Below are 20,992 nucleotides of genomic sequence, written 5' to 3'. Positions count from 1 at the left end.
CCTGCTGAGCAGAGAGCCCGATGCGGGACTCAATCCCGGGACTCCAGGATCATGACCTGAGCAGAAGGCAGTCGCTTCACCAACTGAGCCACCCAGGCGCCCAACAACCCCAACAGTCTTAACTCATTCTAGCATCAACTCCAAATTCTAAAATCAAAGTCTCATCTAAATATCAATTAAATCAGATATGGCTGAGATTCAAGGTATCCTGAAGCCAATTGCTCTCCAGCTGTGAGCTTGTGAAACCAAACCAGTTATGTGTTTTGAAACTACAACAGTTAGGCAAAGAACAAACATTCTCATTCCAAAAGCAGTAAGGAGTAATAGGGCCCAAGTAAGTCCAAACTACCTGGCAAACTCCTTGAGATCCTAAGGCTTAAGAATAATTCTCTTTGGCTTGATGCTCTCTGCCTTTCCTCCAGGACCACTGGAATGGAGGTCCTGCCATCCAAACATACTGAAGTGAGCAGTCTCACTTTCTGGACACACCTGGGTAGGTGTCCTGCCTTGCAGTTTCGTCGGGCAGGGACTGGGCACCAAGACTCTAGAGGCCCTGCCTCCAATGCTTTGGGCAGAGGTTATCTGGCTTCTTGAAAGTGAGTCATTGGTCCCTTCTTTTGAAACTGAATAGGCAGCCCTGAAGATCCCTGAGACAGTTTTGGGATCATCTTCCCCAGTAGAGAAATAAAACCTGGCTTCTGTTGACATGGTTGATTAGGCCCATGATTCATGTCTATCTTCACCTCCTTATCCAAGGATTGCCTGGCTAAACCCTTAGTTTTCTCTCCTGAACATGCTTTCTCATTTTTTGCAATAGAGACAGAGAATTTTCCAAATCTTTTAATTAATTAATTTATTTATTGTATTTATTAGCTGCTTAACAATTATGTTTAAATCACCTCTCTCTTCTCATATTTAATATAAGCAGTCAGGAGAGACCAAGCTGCACCTTCAACACGTTGCTTAGAAATCTCTTCAGCTAAATATCCAATTTCATCACTTGCAAACTCTGTTCTCCACAGAACACCAGAACACAAGCAAAATCCACCAAGTTTTTTGCCACTCTATCAAAAGGAAGGTCCTTCCACCAATTTTCAGTAACATATTCCTCATTTCCATCTGAGACCTCATCAAAATGGCCTGTACCATCCACATTTCTACCAACATTCTGTTCAGAATTATTTAGGTATTCTTTAAGAAGACGTAGGCTTTCTCTACAGCTCTCCTTTTTTTTCTTTCTGAGCCCTCACCAAAATCACCCATAATGAGCCATTTATGGCAATGCAGGCTTTTTGTAGCAGGCAGCTCAAAATTCTTCCAGTCTCTATGCATCACCCAGTTCCAAAGCTGCTTCCATATTTTTAGGTATTTGTTAGAGCAACACCCCTACATCTTGGTATTGGTTTCTGTTTTAGTACATTCAGTCCACTGTAATAGACTGGGGGACTTAAGAACAACAGAAATGTTATTTCTGTCCTGGAGGCAGGAAGCCCAAGACCAACGTGGCAGCAGATCTGGCGTCTGGTCAGAGTCCACTTCCTGGTTCATAGATGGCTATCTTCTCACCAGGTCCTCACCCGGTGAAAGGAACAAGGGAGCTTCTGGGGCCTCTTTTGTCAGGGCAATGATCCCATTCATGAGGGCTCTAGACTCATGACCTAATCATCTCTAAAAGGTATTATCTCCTAATACCATCACATCGGGGGGTTAGCAGTTAGCACTTCATGAATTTCTGGAGGACACAAACATTCAGTCTCTATATAGTGAGCCAAAAAAATTTTTAAGAGAAAAGAAAAATGGGAGTAAAGTTCAGATTAAGGATTTAGTCTTTTTAATCAAGCCTACTATCTCAGATAGCTTCAAGGTCACCACTATTAAGTTGAGACAGAGGTAGGGGACTGAGAAAAAAAAGAAATAATCAGACTTGAGAATTAAATTTAGGAAATAACTTTGGATGTGTTTTCTGGCACATGAAACTATCTGAAAGCAGATAGATCAAACCTACTAAGTATTTGAGAAAAATGTATTATCAACAAACTAAACTCACACTAAAATATTTTTGACCATTTAATCTTAAACTTGCACTGGCAAGAAGCTGTCTACAGAAATGGCTGAAACACTATAAGAGTCCTCAAAGAATGTCTCTCAACGTGTATCTTAGTCAAATAATGGACATGGAAGAACATACTGAAGTGAGATCAAACAATGGATAAAAGAGCTCTTCCCACAAACTATAATCAGAATGTAATCAAAGGTCTCCCCTTATCTTCAGGGTAGGAGATGCAATAGTATCCACCAAAACAATTTCCAAAATTACTATGCAATTACTATACACCATGACTTGAGGATCTCCCATTTTATTCTTTCCAAATGAAAGCTTCATTATGTTGAAGGAGTGTGTGTGTGTGTGTGTGTGTGTGTGTGTGTGTGTGTGTGTGTTGAGGGATGGGAAGAATAGATATAACTTCTTTTTATTGCCTAGAATGAGTGACTATCAAGTGTAAAAAACAGGATTAAAATCAGTCCATCATCTGAATATTGTGGACTCTATGGTAAATGCAATGATTGAAAGGGACTTATGAGCCATCTCCCTTAGAAAAGCTGAATTATGTTTGAACAATGGAAAGAGGATGAGACGGGTATTTATTTGCCTAAAGGGCAGACTGCTGAAGAAAGTGGCAAGTTGTTCATTACTGCATTTCATCCTGGGTACACAGCTAGACTGTATTTCCTTGCCCTCCTCATAGCTATGTGTGAACATATCTCATACCACTGGAGGGTATGCAAAAGTAAGGTACACTGCGTTAGATTTGTATCATAAAAACATACATCATTTTCCATTCTTCTTCCCTTTCTGCTGGCTGGATGCAAAGGATCCAGCAGAGGATCCTGGGATCCAAAGAGATCACAGAGCCACAGGCTGAGAATGGCAAACCCCATCAGCCTGGCTTCCTGAGTGACTGCATGGAGCAGTGACATCATCATCCCCACCACCACCCAGTGGACTTCACATGAGTTAGAACTAAACTTCTACTGCATAAAGCCACCAATATTTTTTGTCATTATAGCAATTAGCATTGCACTGTAGATAGTCTGAAGAGCTACAAGGCTGAAGTCAAGGAAAACTAGCTGTCTACTAAAATAATCCAGGCAAGGAAGAATGAGGGCTTGATATTAAATAGTACTACTGGATGAACACATAGAACACATGATGGATTTGAATGAAATATGTTTTTAGAAGGCAATGATCAATTATGATATGAGAGGATGGGAAAAGATAAGAAATAAAAGCTACAATTCTGAGTTGTATAAAGGCCACTAACTAATAGAAAGAAAGAAGAAGCATTGAGAGGAAAATACATTTTGTTTTACATTTTAAGTGTCCATGGGACATTCACTAGGCAGGTATATAAGTGAATTTTGAGCACAAAAAAATAGGTGGGTGAGAAAAGAAAAAACAGAATCAGTAGTGATAAGCATAGCATATAGGTGGGAGTAAAATAATGGTACACAATTCATCTCATAACACCAATATAATATAAATACAGTAATGTAAATAGAAATAATTAAGTATATAGTTCTATGTTATATATTACATAATATGAATATAATAAAAATAGAAATAACATAATAAAATGGAAATAACAGAAATAGAAATAACTCAGAGAAACAGAAAAATGTGGCCCACATTCAAGGGGACGTGGAAATCAACCGACAGATCTCAAGAAAACCCAGATGTGGAAATTATCAGACAATGACTTTGAAATAGTTACGATAAATAGGTTTAAGATATTTTTTTTTTAATTTAGACATGATGAATGAGCAGAGGAAAATCTCAGTAAAGAAATGGAAACTGTTTGTCTTTTTTTAAAGAACTAAACAGAAATTCTAGGAATCTTATATTTATATATCTAAAATAAACATCCAAGGGATGAGTTTTACTGTAGATTAGAGTCAGAAGAGTAAATGGCCATGAAGAGATATTCAATCTGAACAGCATATATGAAAAAAAAAATCAAGAAAATGAAAAGACTGTCAGTAATCTGTGGAAATATATCAACCAGTTTAACAAAGTTTAACTGGAGCCCAATGGAAAAGAAAGAGATAATGGAGAATTAAAATTATTTGAAGATATAATGTCCAAAATTTTCCCAAATTTGTTGAAACACAGTATTCTACAAATGTAACAATCTCAGCACAGCCAAAACAGGATAAATATACAAAATGTCACCCTAGGAATACTGTAATCAAACTGCTTAAAATACATAAAAATAAAAATAGTATCTTAAAAGCTGCTTAAAAAGATACATTGTGCACACATGACATTTGGTATCTCATCAGAAATAATGGTATCAAGAATACAATAGAACAAAATCTTTAAAATGTTGGAAAGGAAAATAAAGAGTACTTAGAATTCCATATCCAGCAAACAGAATCTTTCAAATGTGAGTTTGAAATACAGATGAATACACAAAAACTGACTACCAACAAACCCACTCTTAAAGAAATATTAAAGAAACTTGATCTTTAGATTAAGAAGCAAAGCTACAGAAGTCTGAAGAGAAATTATTTTTAAAAATGGAAATTAAATTAACCAGCAGGAAGAAGTGAAAAACACCAGAAACAGAAAAGGTTTGGATAAGTAAAAAAACTACCTTTTATAATTTCTTTCAATTCTTTAGAACACACTTACTGTTTAAAAATAATTTAAAAAAACACTGTAGATTTTATGATGCATTGAGAAGTAAATTATTTGAAAAAATAGCACAAAGGACAGGAAGATAATAAATAGAATTATGCAGTTGTGAACATGTCACATTTTACATGAAGGAGAACAATACTGTCTCTAAGTAGACTGTGATAAAGATACATATTGCAATTCCTATAGAAAATGATGGGAGAACGTATAGGTCAAAAGCCAATAGAGGCTTAAAATGGAATACCAAAAAAACAAAAATGATTAGCCCAAATTGGGTGTGAATGGAGGGAAAAAGGAACATGTATCAGCTGGGAAAACTGAAAATAAATAGCAAGATGGTTGGCTTAAAGCAGACTGTATCAATAAAAACATTGAATGTGGTGGACTAAACACCTCAATTATTATGCAGAGATTGTTGCCAGACACATAGCCATAAAATAAGTATATGCTTTTTATAAAAGACACACTTTAAATAGAGATACATCTATGTCAAACAGTAACAAATGAAAAAAGATAAGCCATATAAACAATACATACATATACACAAAGACAAATAGACATAAAGTCAATATTTCAGTTATAAAAGGGATACTGTATCAGGAAGGCACACAAATCATAAAGTCCTATGCACACAGATTCAACACATGAATAAAAATTGGGAAAACTAAAGGCAAAAATAGATAAGTACACAATCACCATTGGAGATTTAATGTTCCACTCTCAGTAACTGATAGAACAACTAGAAAACTCCACCAACATTGCCTAGCTGATACTTACAGAACATAACACCCAATCACTACAGAATAAATGTGATTTCCCATACACATGGAACATTCACCATAACAGACAATAAATAGGGCGACAAAATGAGTCACAGTATATTTTGAAAATATCTGAAATCTTAGAAATTATTTTTTCTCACCATAAATTAAAAATTAATTATAGTAAGATATCTAGAAAATCATGAAAATATTAGAAACTAAGCAACACATCTCCAAATTACCGAGTCAAAGGAGAGAATATAAATTAAATTAGAAAATATTTCTAACCCAATGATAGCAAAAGCATTACATATAAAATTGTGGAATGTGGCCAAAGCAGGGCTGAAAAAAAAAATTGTAGAGGACAGTCTTTTTAGGACAAACTTATAAAATCAATAATGAGTTTGTACCTTAAGAAGAGAATTATAAGCAAAATAAATCCAAATTAGGTAGAAGGGGAAAAAAACAAGACAGATATGGGCAGGAAGCAATGAAGCCAGTATTTCACTCCACCTAGGATGCAGAAAGGGGTCACAAGAGAATTCTTCTCCCAACTTAGTAAGAATAAACCAGATACCCTTAAAAAAAAAAAAAAGAAAAAAAGAAAAAAGGAAAAAAAGTGATAGTGGTTTGTTTTTTTGTTTTGTTTTTTGGGTTTTTGTTTTTTGGCCCGATAAAGTGCCAAGATAGAGGGGCACCTGGGTGGCTCACTCTGTTAAGTCTCTGACTTAGGCTCAGGTCATGATCCCAGGGTCCTGGGATCCAGCCTCCCCCATGGGCTCCCGGCTCAGCAGGGAGTCAGCTTGTCCCTCTGCCCCTCCTCTGCCCCTCATACCCTCTCTCTCTCTCAAATAAATAAATCTAAAAAAATAAAGTGCCAAGATAGCAAAGAAACCTAATGAAATAAAAGGAAAAGAAAAAAAAATGACGACTACCCCCTAGAAGAGAAACAACTGCCGCTCTGATTATTGCAGAATGAGAGGAAGACCTGGGTAAGAAGGCATGGGTAGGAAAAAAGCTGAACTTTAAATTCCCGATGTGGTGGGACACGGTGCAACGTGAAGCTGTTCTCACCTGCTGACTCCTCCAGAGGGCTCCACTGAGTACTTCTAAAAATGTGGAAAAGGGAATGTTAAATTAATTAAATAAGGAAGCCATTAGACTGGCATGGTTCTTTTTTTTTTTTTAAGATTTTATTTATTTATTTGAGAGAGAGAGAGAATGAGAGATAGAGAGCACGAGAGGGAAGAGGGTCAGAAGGAGAAGCCGACTCCCTGCCGAGCAGGGAGCCCGATGGGGTACTCGATCCCGGGACTCCAGGATCATGACCTGAGCAAAAGGCAGTTGCTTAACCAACTGAGCCACCCAGGCGCCCCTAGACCGGTATGGTTCTAAAGCCCAGGCCACTTACGTAAGCAAACCGAACTCTAAGCGTCCGCATTTCCAAAACCGAAACCTTAGGACAGCCAATCAGCAGCACCCAAGTGAGCTTGAAGTTGTAACCAATCAAGTAACTCCCTGCACTTGCACATCTTCTCCGTAAGTCTCTTCCCCGACTGCCTGTGGGTGGAGCCCTTTTAGCCGCTTCCGGTTTGGCGCTGCCCTAGTCCAATCAGCGTTTGCTCAAATATCTTAAAGTTTTGACTATACTTCATTTGACCTTTTTAACAGCCGGTAGAGCGGATAGAGGTTGACGCAGGGTACAGGCAGAAACAGGAGATGGAGGAGAAACGGAAATTTTCCAGCCACTCTGGATGTTACCAAAGTAGTCCACACTCGCTGTCTCCGGTGGAGAGGTTGGAGTGTGGAGAAAAAGTCGCCTGAGACCCGGGCATTAGGGCCTTCCTGAATTCCGAGTATGGAGAGGGAAAACTGAAAAGTAACCAAAGGACACTAAGGGTCTGGCATTGGGGGGAAAGGCAGCAGCCAGTAGAACTACATTAGGGGACGGTGAGCTGACAGGAAACCATTGATGGGCAGACAACCTGGTGTGCCAAAGGTTGAGAGCCGAGGACAACTGAAAGAAATGTTCTCAGCACTCAGATCCCTGCTAAGGGAAGATTTATCTTCATATGACTTAAGCATGCAGCAAAGTGAATCTAACAAGCAACCACAAAGCCCAAAACCACTACTTACTACATTGCCTCAACCCACATGCAAACAGCCTAATAGAAGAAACTTACCCGTTTCTGAGCATCAATATTATGTACCTCTGTTTCATATCTGGCATTTAAATAAAAATGATCACACGTGAAAATTTAGAAAATATGACCCATTATCAAGAGAAGATATTGTCAAAAGTTTTTTACGCATCTGTTGGATGATCATATGTTTTTGTGTCCTTATTCTATTAAAATGGTGTATTGCATTAATTGATCTTTAAATGTTAGAACATTTTGAGTTCCTGAGATAAACCCTACCTGGTCATAGTGTATAATCCTTTTTATATGTTTCTGGCTTGGGTTTGCTAATATTTCAGAGGATTTTTGTGTCTCTCTTCATGAGTGTTAATGGTCTGTAGACGTGTGAAGGCTTTGTTTAGCCTTATATTCAGATATTAATACTGACCTCATAATTAATTAGTAAGTATTCCTTCCTCTCTCTTCTTAAAGAGTGTTTGAATGACTAGTATCAGTTCCTTTTTAAATGTTTGATAGAATTTCTAGGAAAGCCTGGGCTTTTATTTTTGTGATTTTTAATCACTAATTTAATTTCTTGTTATAGATTTATTCAGATTTTCTATTTCTTCTTGACTCAGTTTGGCAATTTGATTCTTTCTAGTCATTTGTCCATTCCATCTAAGCTATTTAATTTGTTGGCAAAAGGTTGTTTATATAACTTCCTTCTAATTACTTTAATTTCTGTAAGGTTAATAGTGATGATCCCTCTTTCAGTCTTAATTTTCATAACTCGTATTTTCTGTTTAGATATTTCCAGTGAATTTTTCATTGCAATTTCTTTTTCATTTTTTAACACCGGAATTTCCACTGGCTTCTTTTCTATAATTTCTACCTCTTTATTGTTATCTACTCTTTAAGGAGTCATTCTCATACTTCCTTTTAATTCTTTAAATATGGTTTCCTTTAGTTCCTTCAACATATTTGTAATGGTTTCTTTGAAGTCTTTGTGAAGTTCAACATCTGGACTTTACAATTTATATTGTTTTTTGTCTTATGTATGTGTCACATATTCCTGTTTCTTTGTATGTGTCATAATATTTGAAAACTGAACATTTTAGTTAATACATTGTAGCAACTCTGGATTCTGGTGCTCTTCCCTATTGAATCTGCAGGTAGTTGCTTATTTGATTGTATTTTTATCCATTTATCTGAACTAATTGTTTCAAGTTTGCCTGTTGTGCAGTGTGTAGCCAGTGATCTCTCTTTTCATTTTATTTGTCCATTTGTTTGTGTTTTTTATATTATTATTAAGCTTGAGATCCTCATGGTCACATGTAGATTAGTATAACTTAATAGTCAGCCAGTGATTGACCAAGGATAGTGCTTATACACCTTGATTCAGTAAGGTGTCTACTCTTTGTTATGCATTTGTGTAAAGAATGAGCTATACATTCATAATTCAGGAGTTGACAGTTCACCCAGTTTTTACCTTTTACTGGGTCTCGTCATGTCTTCTATGAACCTGCGCATGGCCTTATATTCATCCAGGGACATGGAGATGACTAGAGCCTCTCCAGTCTCTCCAAAGTTGATGTACATCCTTGTGCATATATATGTGCATAGCCTTTGAGACCACCTGGAATATATGGTAGCTTGTAAGAACACTGTGATTGTCTTTGTCTTCAGATCTTCTAGATAAGCATTATCTGCTCATCTGTTGCTTGCCATAACCAGTATCACAACCAGGTAGCTACAAGGTTGTTTGCCATCAAGATCAATATTATTTTCAGCAATGATTTTGGTCACAGAGCTTTTGCATGCTCTGAATTAACTCTGGTGCAACAGGATTGGAGTGTTTGGGAGTAGAGAGGTGGGATATAAAGCCCCATAGTCTTCTACTGTTCTTACATAAGATTCAGTAATTTTTCTTAAAAAAAAGTTTTTTTTACAATTTGTTGTGTGTTTTGTTTTGTTTTGTTTTTAATTTCAGAGAACTGCAATGGTTATTTTTGAGAAATTTGTCCAGTTTATTGTTTTTTTTTTTTGGAAAGATGTTGCAAATCTCCTTATTCCACCATTCTATAAGTGCCATTTCTCACTGACATGGGATACATTGTCACCTTAGACAAAGGGATCTGTTTTAAGGTGAAGTTAGAATGGCAGTACACTCAAAACCATGGGATCCACAGGTCTCACTACCTACCACATCATCCCAAAGATACTTGCCTAAAGGAGTAGTAGAACCTCATAAAAAATGGAGAAACCATATTCTTGCAAAGAAGGGGTGCTAAAATTTAGTATGGGGTGTGCTCCTTTAAGTTAGGCATTATGTGGCACTTTATCTCCAGTAAACAGAATACAGGGGTCTGAAAAATAAGAGGTAAAAGCAGCAGTGGCCCCATTATAGGGCTGCTATAAAAACAAATACTATAGACTAGGTGACTTAAATACAGAAATTTATTTCTTACAGTTCTGAAGGCTAGAAGTCCAATATCAAGGTGTTGGCAGCTTTAGTTTCTTCTGAGGTCTCTCTCCTTGGCTTACAAATGACCACCTTCTTGCTGTGTCCTCACATAGTTTTTCTCTGGCCACACACATTTGTGGGATCTATTTTTGTGTCCAAATTTTCTCTCCTTATAAAAATACCATAGTGGGATAGGGCCCATCCTAATGGTCTCATTTTAACTTAATTGCTTCTTTAAAGGCCTTATGCCCAATAATGCCACATTCTGAGGTACTGGAGGTTAGGACTTCAACATATGGATTTTGGGGGGTATAATTCAGCCCCTAATATGACCGCATTTACCAATCCCTCTGGCTACCCACTTGAGGAATTCATGGATCTCTTCCCTAAAATCCTAGGATCTGTTAGTTCAGAGGTGCTCATTTTCAAAAGGATGATCCTTCTAACAGGAGACACAGTAAGACCAAATCTAAGACTGCTGGAGAGTCACTTTGGACTTTTTCCTCACGTATACAGTCTTGCAGGGATAACTGACCCTGATTGTAATCAAAAGGTAGGACTGCTGCTTTGTAATTAGGGAAGGAAGAAATATATGTGATATTCAAATGATCCATTTAGGCAACTGGTGGTACTTACATGCCCAGTTTTAACTGTAAATAAGCAAGTACAACATCCACATCTGATAAGTGCGTGGTAACCTGAGGCCCAGACACCAACATTCTCCAACATCTGGGGCTGAGTCATTCTATATCGCAGGCCCCCAGTCCAGCAGAAGTGCTATGAAAGAGTGAGGGGATGTTACAGTGGTAGTTCCAGCCATGGTGCTAACTGGTGGGCTGCAGTTCTCCAAGGAACTCTCCTTTTATAAATTTTCTCAGGAATTTTGACCATAGAATTCTGGAAAAGCTATGCCTGGATGATGCCCCCACCCATTCACTCTAGATTCCCTGTCCTGGTTCTGTGGTCACAGTCCATTTCTGAGCTGCTCTAATTGTTGGCTGCTACTAGAGGTAGATGCCACTCTTTCTATGGAAATCGTCATTAGCTGATTGGAACTACCTTACACCAGAAATATACACACCTGTCCAAACCCTGAGGGACACTCACAACCCATGATATCCTGATATAGGGTTTTAAATGCTGATCTTCTCACTTCAAATGTGAACAATGCACACAGCAGTTTATGTAAGTCAGGTAAAGCCTAGGCTTGACCTGAACTCAAATTCTTGCTTGTCACTTTACCCTTTATTATCCTATTCTACTCCCTTAAGTTTTTTCTTGAAAACTACTTTATTAATAACTTATGTGCATCCAGACCTCTGTGTCAGGCCTTGCATTTCGGAAACCTGATCTAAGACATTTACATCTGAGATGGGGGCAATAGATAAGGGAACGTAAAGGACTTGTGTTTTTAATGATGGGAAAACATCAAGTAGTGTATGAGCTCAGGTGAGAGAAACATGCCCAACCTTGTAGCAGATTGTCTTAACGAATACTTCCTATTTATTACATCAAATTTAGTGCTGATCACTAAAAGTCTTAAAACCACTATTTGTCCAAAAATACAACTGATATTAAAGCAATTTCCTAATATCTCTTGCTAGTTATGTCTGCATATCTTATCACATCAGCTCTGTGGACATGTATGCAAACTGTCTAACACATGAATCCGAGGAGCTAAGAGTGAGATAACAGGCCTTTCTTAGGCAGCGTAAAAGGAGCAGAGAGGTAGAATGCAGAGCAACCAAATGTGGAATGGCTAAAGTCCATGAACAATCAGGAAATTAGTAGATGGGGCCAATGTTGACACTTCAGTTCTTAATTATCCTAATTGGAGGCCATCAGAACAGCAAAATAATGTTTATTGAGCCTGGCAAAGTGCAACATTTTCATTGTGCTTATTGCTTATTTTGGCAGCCATGTTACATTGTTGACTCACAGGCTGTGTAGTTAACAAAATCTCCTAAGCCATTTTATATGAACTGTAGTTAAGCTAAGCCTTTCTCTTCCTGCCCTGTAAAATTGCTATTTTGAACACAAATATAAGAATTTACTTTTTTCATCTACTTTTTATCTTACTAGTTTCGGTTTATTTTTATAGTGCATAATCAAGTCCATCTCTTAGTTGATATAGTTATTAATATAATACAAACCTAATACCATAGTAGAAGCTAGCAGTCTCCATCACAAATGGGGGATTCCAAGAGTTGCTTTTTGTTTCCCTCACAAACACATGCACAGTCTTATAGAAAGACAGTTGTTTCTAAGTCCATAAACATTGTTAAGTATATTTTAAATTTCAGTTTTGAAAAAATGGCAATCTGGTTCTCATTCTTGGCAAAACCTATTATGTCTGACAAGTTTACCTTCATTGCTACAGTCTATACATGTATTTATTCTACCCAGGCATTTTCTGTGCACTCTTAATCTAAAAAAGATTTTAGGAAAGCATTCTCTATTTTGATTATTATTTTCTTCACCTGGCTTCTTTTCTTTTCCATTGAACTTTTATTATTCAGTTATAAGATTCTCTGGATTTGTCTTTCACATATTTTGTATTTTCACTGATAATTCCCAATCTTCTGTATTTTTGTTTTGAATTATCAAGCACTCTCTTATTAAGTATACAGCAATGAACAAAAAATATCTCCACGCCCACAAAAGGATGTACTTTCTTATAACTTATTACATTATAGTAGGATACTATAAACAACAAATATGAAAAATATGTTTGATGTCAAATAATAATAAGTGCTATGAAGAAATATAAAATAGGGGAGAGAGGAAGGAGTATGGAACAGAAGCAGTTACTACGTTAGGGCAGTCAAGAAAGGCTTGACTGTGAAAATGACATTTGATCAAAGGCTGAAGTAGGTAAGGAAGCAACTCATGGATTTCTGGGGAAGCAGACAAAGGAAACACCAAAGACCTGGAGCTAGCAGCATGGTTAGCAGGTGTGAGGACTAGAATGAGCAACGGGAGAAGAGCAAAAAGGTGGGGGTGAGATAAGTAACATGGGCCAGTGTATGAGGTGCTTTGGAGGATTAATAACAAATGAGTTTATAGCGTGTAGTAAAAAAACCACTAAAGAATTTTGAAAAGAGCAGTGATTTTATCTGCCTGATATTTTAATTGGATCACTCTGAGCCAATGTTGAGGATACACTGCTGGGCACATAGGGGAAAGAAAAAGGGCATTTAAGCAGGTATGTTAATGCCAAGTAAAAGGAGAACATTTTCTGTCCTAGCTTATTAGCAGTGGGGAAGGTGGGGGGTGGTTAACTTCCTATGCATTTGGAAGGCAGGGCCTGAATGGATTTGCTGAATAATTAAGTAGAAAATGTGGGAGAAAGAGGTGTTCAGGCAATAAGACTCAGCAACTGTTTGAATACCCAGTAGCATTTGGGAAAGGGTAGGGCCATTTCCCACAAGATGGAGTCCATTTTACTTTGGTTTTGTGGGGTCTTTTTCCTCTTGATTTCTTTACATTTCACAAATCATCCTGTTGGTTTGTTTTTATTATTTCCAAAAATTGTTATGCAATTCTCAAATCTCACATTGCAATATTTATTTGAATCATCACAAGAATTTATATTAAAAAATAGCAAATTGTCTTCAATTATATTAATGCCATGTGAGTATCTATTCTGATTCTTATTCTGATTCTGTAGCTTGGTTTTTCTCCTTTGAACCACTAAGACCCCTTAAATAGTCAACTTTCTTTACTTATTTATCTTTGTCTATACTTTTTTAGTATTCTTAGAAATATGTAGTTACAATCTAATTTATGAGTGACAATTTTAGCCTCATCTTTCAATTATGGATGAAATTATTATTTATATATTAGTTATAATAATGCTATTTATAGTAATAGTTATAATAATGCTATTACTGTCTTTGTATGTAAAAAAGCTAACAAAAAATCATCTTGTGGGGCACCCAGGTGGCTCAGTCAGTTAAGCATCTGCCTTTGGCTTAAGTCATGATCCCAGGGTTCTGGGATTGAGCCCCACATTGCAACTTGCTCCCTGCTCAGCAGGGAGTCTGCTTCTCCCTCTCCCTCTGCTGCCCCACAATTACAGACTATGAGAAAATATTTCAAAATCACAAATTTGATAAAGAATTATATACACAAATCATATAATGAACTCTCAAACCCAACCATAAAAAGTAAGCAGCTCAATTTAAAAATAGACAACAGTTTGATGTATGTGTGAAACAATGTTGTCCAACAATAAACCAGAATTTTATTTTGCTGAGTTGTCCTAAAAAAAAAAAATAGACAACAGATCTAACAGATACCTCACCAAAGTAGATATATAGATGGCAAGTAAGTATATGAAAATATGTTCATATAATTTGTCATAATAACTGCAAATTAAGACAACCATGAGCTACTACTGAATACCTATTTCAATGACTAAATCCAAAAATCTGCAATTCTAATTGTTGACAATCATGTGAAGCAGAAGGAACTCACTTTATTACTGGTGAGAACGCAAAATGGTAAAACCACTTTGGAAGACAGATTGTCAGTTTCTTATAAAACTAATCATAGACTCACCACACACTCTAGCAATCACACTTCTAGATATTTACTCAACAGATCTCATAACATAGCCACACAAAAATTTTCATACAACTGCACAGAGTGCTTTATACATAATTGCTCAAAAAAAATTAACAATACCCAGGATGTCTAAGGGACATAGAAGCCAACTGAAAGAGCTTCAAATGGCCAAAGATGAAACACTTTGAGCAACAAAATATAGTATTAGATTAAAACTCAAAGTATAAAATAATTATCCATGAGGTCATACTGATATAAATAAATGACTGAATAAATGAGTAAGTGGGGGGAAACAGATATACTTACTACACAGAAGAATTCCAAATAATTTATGTAGATATTCTGCCCTCAAGGAGCTTGACATTAACTTCCCTATACTTAAGTGTGGGATGTGAATTTTGACATCTTTTTAAGAGTACAGTGTGGAAAGACAGAAGAAAGAATAATTTTACAGTTAAGAACTCTGACAAACACTGCCTTATCCAGGCAGTCAAGGTTAATAACAATAGTTATAAATCATACTTATTTTATGTACTCTTGATATAATCTGATCTTATTAGCACCTCAATGTGCTCTACCTCCCCAAAACACATAATCACAGTCCAATCATAAGAAAAGCATTGAACAAAACCCACCTGAGAAATAGTCTACACCTGTTGTGTAAATAAAGTTTTATTAGAAAAAAACATTTAAAAAAAGAAATATTCTACAAATACTTAATACAATATTCCTCAAAACTGTCAAGGTCATCAAAAACAAGGAAAGTCTGAGAAACGGTCACAACCAAAGAGGTATACCATATTAATGCAAGATGTTAACAATAATAGAAATTGGGTGTATAAGGTATGCAGAAACTCCACACTACCTTTATTATTTTCCTGTAACTCTAATATTGCTCTAAATTAAAATGCTTATTTTTATAAAGTTAAATAAGTATGGGTGAGTAACATCATTAAGATAGCAAAATAGGTTGTTCCTGACTTCACTCCCCCACTCACAAGAAGAACATCCAACAACTATTCCAGAACAAGATACCACTGAGAGAATCCTAGAACACGAGAGTGAAGCTGAAGTTTTCCCTGCACCACAGATACCAAGAAAGACAACATTAGAAGGGTAAGGGAAGTAGCTACCCATTGACCACATTGCCCCTCCCTCACGTCAGTGCAGCACTGTGCAGAGAGGACTCCTCTGAGCCTCTGGTTCCTTCAGTGGGAAAAGAGAACCCATGGAGACAACCATCACCCCTCTCCAGCATTGGGGTCAATTTACGGGAGCCCTTACTCTGATCTCACACCAGGAGGAACTGCAGGGAAATCTATGGGACTAATCCACTGGGAATCTGACTGTGACAAAGAAGGGGGGAGGGCCTCACAACAATCAGCATATGTATCTTGGCAGAGCAAATACATACCTTCAGTGCTGAAGTAATAATCCTGACCAGCAGTTTTGCTCATCTGCAGAACCAAGTTGGTGGCACATTCTGACCATGGGATTTGGCCAGGTGCAGCTCTACCTTATTTGAATCTTCAGATGAGGAGTTTTGCTTGTCTTAGAGCCAGTTTGTCTACTCCCAAGCAAGGAGCAGAGCCACCACCTTCCACTCTGTAGAGAATGTCTTCTGGCCCCATCTGACCAGAAGAACTAGCAACAAGTCCTAGAAGCTATGCGGCTCCATTGTGCTCCAGCCAAGGGTGGCCAAAGCCCCATTGTGCTCCAGCCAAGGGTGACCACCAAAGCAAAGCCATTACCAAGCATGAGGAGTTAGGCAGGGGGATTAATTCATAGCCAAAGCTGTGGGTAGCTCCCAGCCTCTCCCAAGCAGAGAGCTTGTTTTGGAAATTGATAGTTACCTGAGCAGCCTCTCCCCCTCCTGCACAGGCAAAGGAGCTGAGATATAACACTACCCACTGTGGAAAGTGTCTTCCTACCCCACCTGACCAGAAGGGCTGACGGCAACTCCTGGAATCTGCGTGACCCCACAGTGCCTCTGCATGGTGTAGTGAGCCCTAAGGAGGGCAGGCAGAGTCTATAGTTTGCAAAGCAAAGGAGTGGCCCCATTCAGCCAGGGAACTTGGGTTGTGTGTGGGTTGGCTTGAGTTAAAACAGTAAACAAAAAGAGTTTTAGCAGCTTTAGAGCTGCTTCTCCTACACCTGGGCAGAGAATCTAATTCAGAGCCCCACTCTGAATACAGACTTTAATATACACAACCAGGGAACCTAAGAAGAGCACATGAGGAGATGCCTAGCCTATTCAAAAGCCCTACATACAGTGACACTTGAACAGAGATCATAGCCTGTGGCTTCCCTCATCTACAGAGCAAAACCCGTGGCCTCACCTTGCTAGGGAACCCAAAGCACACCATGGCCTATTCAAATCATACCAAATATCTTCTCTAACCACAATGGCATGAAATAGAAATCAACAGCAAGAGGAAAACTGGAAAATTCATAAACACATGAAGACCACTAACTTGAAAACACTAATTCAAAACCCCAACTCGAAAAGGTATCTGCACTCCCATGTTCACAGCAGCATTATTTGCAATAGCCAAGACATAGAAACAATCTAAATGTCCATTAGTGGATAAACTGATAAAGAAGTTGTGGTATATATACAAAGGAATATTATTCAGCCATAAAAAATGACAAAACCTTACTATTTGCAACAACTTGGATGGACCTTGAAGGCATTATGCCAAGTGAAGTAAGTCAGACAGAGAAAGGCACATACTGTATGATCTCACTTACCTGTGTCAACTAAAAACAAAACAAAACAAAAAACATAGTAAAAGGGATCACACTGTGATTATCAAAGGCTAAAGATAGGGGGAGGGGAATTGTAAGAAGATGGTCAAGATAGAAAATCCCAAATATAAGATGAATGAGCAGTAGGGGTATGATGTTCAGCATGATGACTAGGGCTAACATTATTGTATGATATATAGGAAACTTGATCAGAGTAAATCCTAAGAGGAGAATTTTTTCCCTTTTTCCTTTCTTTCTTTTTACTGTACTATATGAGAAGGTGGATGTTAGATGAACCTGCTGCAGTAATCATTGCACAATAAACGTAAATCAAAGCATTTTGATGGTTTGATTTTTTACAGTGATGTATGTCAATTATTTCTCAACAAAACTGGGGAAATTAAAGTATGGGTAAACACAAGACAATAATGATGTTTTATTCTGTAAGTATGGATATTTGTAGGTATTATTTTCACTTTAGTTCTTGAGTTTCTACACTGGCCAAACAAATTTTCTTCAAATATTTTTAAAAATCTCAACTTCAGAGCTTCAGTTAAAAATATACAACCATAGTAAACAGAATGACATACAGAATAATCAGCTATCTTAGAGATATCAGATTATGTCCTGTACTTGTGGCTAACTCTTTGAGTACAATAACTTTTTTTATTTAATAAACTTTATTTTTTAGAGCACTTTTAGGTTCACTCCAATAACTTTAAAATATAATTTTGCAACTGAAAAGAGACAATAACGTTGTCTGCTTTGTTGATTACATGATAAATATTTTGTTCCCTACTATGTAACACTTACCAATAAATGCCAATAATAATTGCAACAAAATCTCTTGCTTTTAAAGCTGTGTAAAAGGCAGAAATAATCATGTAATCATCTTGTAATTATATGGTACTTACTATGCAATTACATAGTAAATACATTGTAAATTCAAAATAATTACATGGTTATTTGCATTATGCATAGTTTCTAATCCAATTTTGACACATAAAACAGTGGTAGCATCCAAAGGGTTACCCAAATTTCTCCCACCTACACCACAGGATCACTAATAATGGAAGTAATTAAAGGAAGTCCTTGAACAAATGCTTGATAGTATATGTTAGAAACTATCCATTCATATTTATGACATAGGTAGAATTATATATTAGGGCAGAATGGGATTAGCAATTAGGCTATAAATTATCAATTAAAATTTATGCTAACAATGATTTTGGTGTTGGTGATATCAAATGGTACTTTATTAAGAACAATTAAATACTGTTCAGGAGAAAAAAATTAATGATAATGGCATTATATGTGTTTCTTTTGGTTGGTAAAGGGCTGCCATTTTGCATTTTTAGTCAAGATATTCATTTTGACAGAAACATTTGAGTTTAGTAATATTTACAAAAGCGTGTCATATATTTGAGTCCCTAAAATGTTTATGCCCTCAAATGAATATTTTGTTTTTTTGAAAACAGAAACAAATTATTTATCTTTAAAAGTAAGTTCCTTAAGAGACTGATTTCTTCTGAAATGGCAGAGTAAGAAGCTCAGTCAACTCTCCAACAAAGCAACCATTTATATGCAGAAAATTATTTTTTAAAACATAACTATTTTAAGTATTTTTAAGTTGTTCTGAGGACATACAACAAATGAAAAAAACATTCATTCAATAAAATCTACCAAATTTTAGCAAGAACAGTGAGGGTCTATGGCATTTAAGCTACAACCCTTTGCCTTCCCACACTCAAAAGCTTCATCTTACAGGGCTTTCCCCCTTCTAGTTTCCAGTCTAAGAAACTGTATCACCATGGGATTTGCAGACCACTGGTATCACATTTCCCCAACTCCATGTTGCTGAAGCAGCGTTTTGGGCTAACACAGCCAAGAGGGCCAAGGCTCCCTTCTGTCACCCAGTCCCCACTCTCAAGGCAAAATCTTTATTCCAGACATTACAAGACCAGAACACGGCACCCTGATCCCATCTTGCTTCCAGGTGGAGGTTCTAAGGAAAAGACAGCCAATAAGATGGGAACACCCTCTACCTCCTGCACAGCTCCTAGTCATAGAGCAAGTGTGTCACTCCAGGAAAAATAGGTCATTGCCCCTTGTTCCAGATCTTGTGAGTTATACAAAGGTTATACTCAATGGGAAGGACACAACATAGAGAAAAAGTTTCACAGTTTTGCCTTAAAAAATTGACTTTGGAAAAGAGTGTGAAGAATTCCATGCCTTTGGGAGAAAGGGGATATGTCATGAACAACAGTGATTTTGGTAGAGAGCAACTAAAAGGGTACACATAGCTCTACCAGTAGCAAAAACAAAACAAAAACAAATTGAGATGGCAGAGCAATCACATACTTTAACAGAGAGAACCAGGGAAAGAGATATCTAAGAAGAACTACTGGGATCACATTTAACCCTGGGGCACAGAAAGGCTGTGCACAAGCTGAATGAACTGCAGAGCAATTGGAGCAGAAAAGGGGACAGAAATGAAAATATTCTCCAAGTCACACACAGATCGAAAGCAAGGAGCAAAAGCTTCACTGGAACTAGGAGCTTAAGCACAACCTTTAACCAAACATTGGCTTAACAATAAGCTACTGTGACTCAAAAGCAATTCTAATAAGCCAGTTTTAACAATAAAATCAAACCCATCGTAGGCAATCTGTTCTAAGCAAAAGGGCTGGAGGATAGGGGGCAAAAATGTAAGCTCTTTGAACTATGATCATAGCAGCCTCCAACCAAACATGCATTGAATTGCAAAGGGTAAATATCCAGTGGGCCGAGGGAACTTAGGCACAACTTTTGACCAATAAGTGGCTTACGCTGACCTGGGACAATTCCTAGTAGTCAGGTAAAAAGATAAAAACAAGAAAAACAACTGTATATTGCAATGGAAATTAACTTCACAGGGTTAGTTCAGTCAGCTCACTAAACAGATAAATGATAACGAAGCAAACAATAGCATCAACCCTGAGGAGATAGGTAAAGATCCTGAGTTGTTATATTACCTAAAATGTCCAATATTCAAGAAAAAGTTAAGAGCTATGCAAAGAAAAGGGGGGGAAGGAAAATGTGATGTGGAGGGGGGAAAGGCAATTCAATGGGGGAAAATATAGTCTTTTCAACAAGTGGTGCTGAGGCAATATCCACATGCAAAAGAATGAACTTGGACTCAACCTCATACCATAAAAAAATTCACTCAAAATGGATCATTGATCTAAATGTAAAAGTTAACATTATAAAACCCTAACAGGAATACATAAAAATATTTCCTTATGATCTTGGGTTAGATAATGATTTCTTACATATAATACCAAAAACAAAACAAAAAAAGATAATCTATTTTAAAAATGGGCAAAGGATTTGAATATCCATATGTTGGTACAAAAAGATGTACAACATCATTAGCCATTAGGGAAATGCAAATCAAAACCACAATGACTTACCACTTCACATCTACTAGGAGAGCTATAATCAAAAGAAAATATAAAACATATTGTCAAGGATGTAGCAAAACTGGAACCATCATACACTGTAGGTAGGAATATAAAATGGCTTAGCCAATTTAGAAAACAGTTTAGCAGTTTCTTAAAAAGTTAAGTATAAATTTACCATATGATCAAGC

The sequence above is a fragment of the Callorhinus ursinus genome, unplaced genomic scaffold, assembly GCF_003265705.2.
Source record: "Callorhinus ursinus isolate GAN/ISIS: 27379988/994484 unplaced genomic scaffold, GSC_fseal_2.0 scaffold7, whole genome shotgun sequence".
Taxonomy (NCBI): Eukaryota; Metazoa; Chordata; class Mammalia; order Carnivora; family Otariidae; genus Callorhinus; species Callorhinus ursinus.
Note: the sequence above shows the minus strand (reverse complement) of the source record.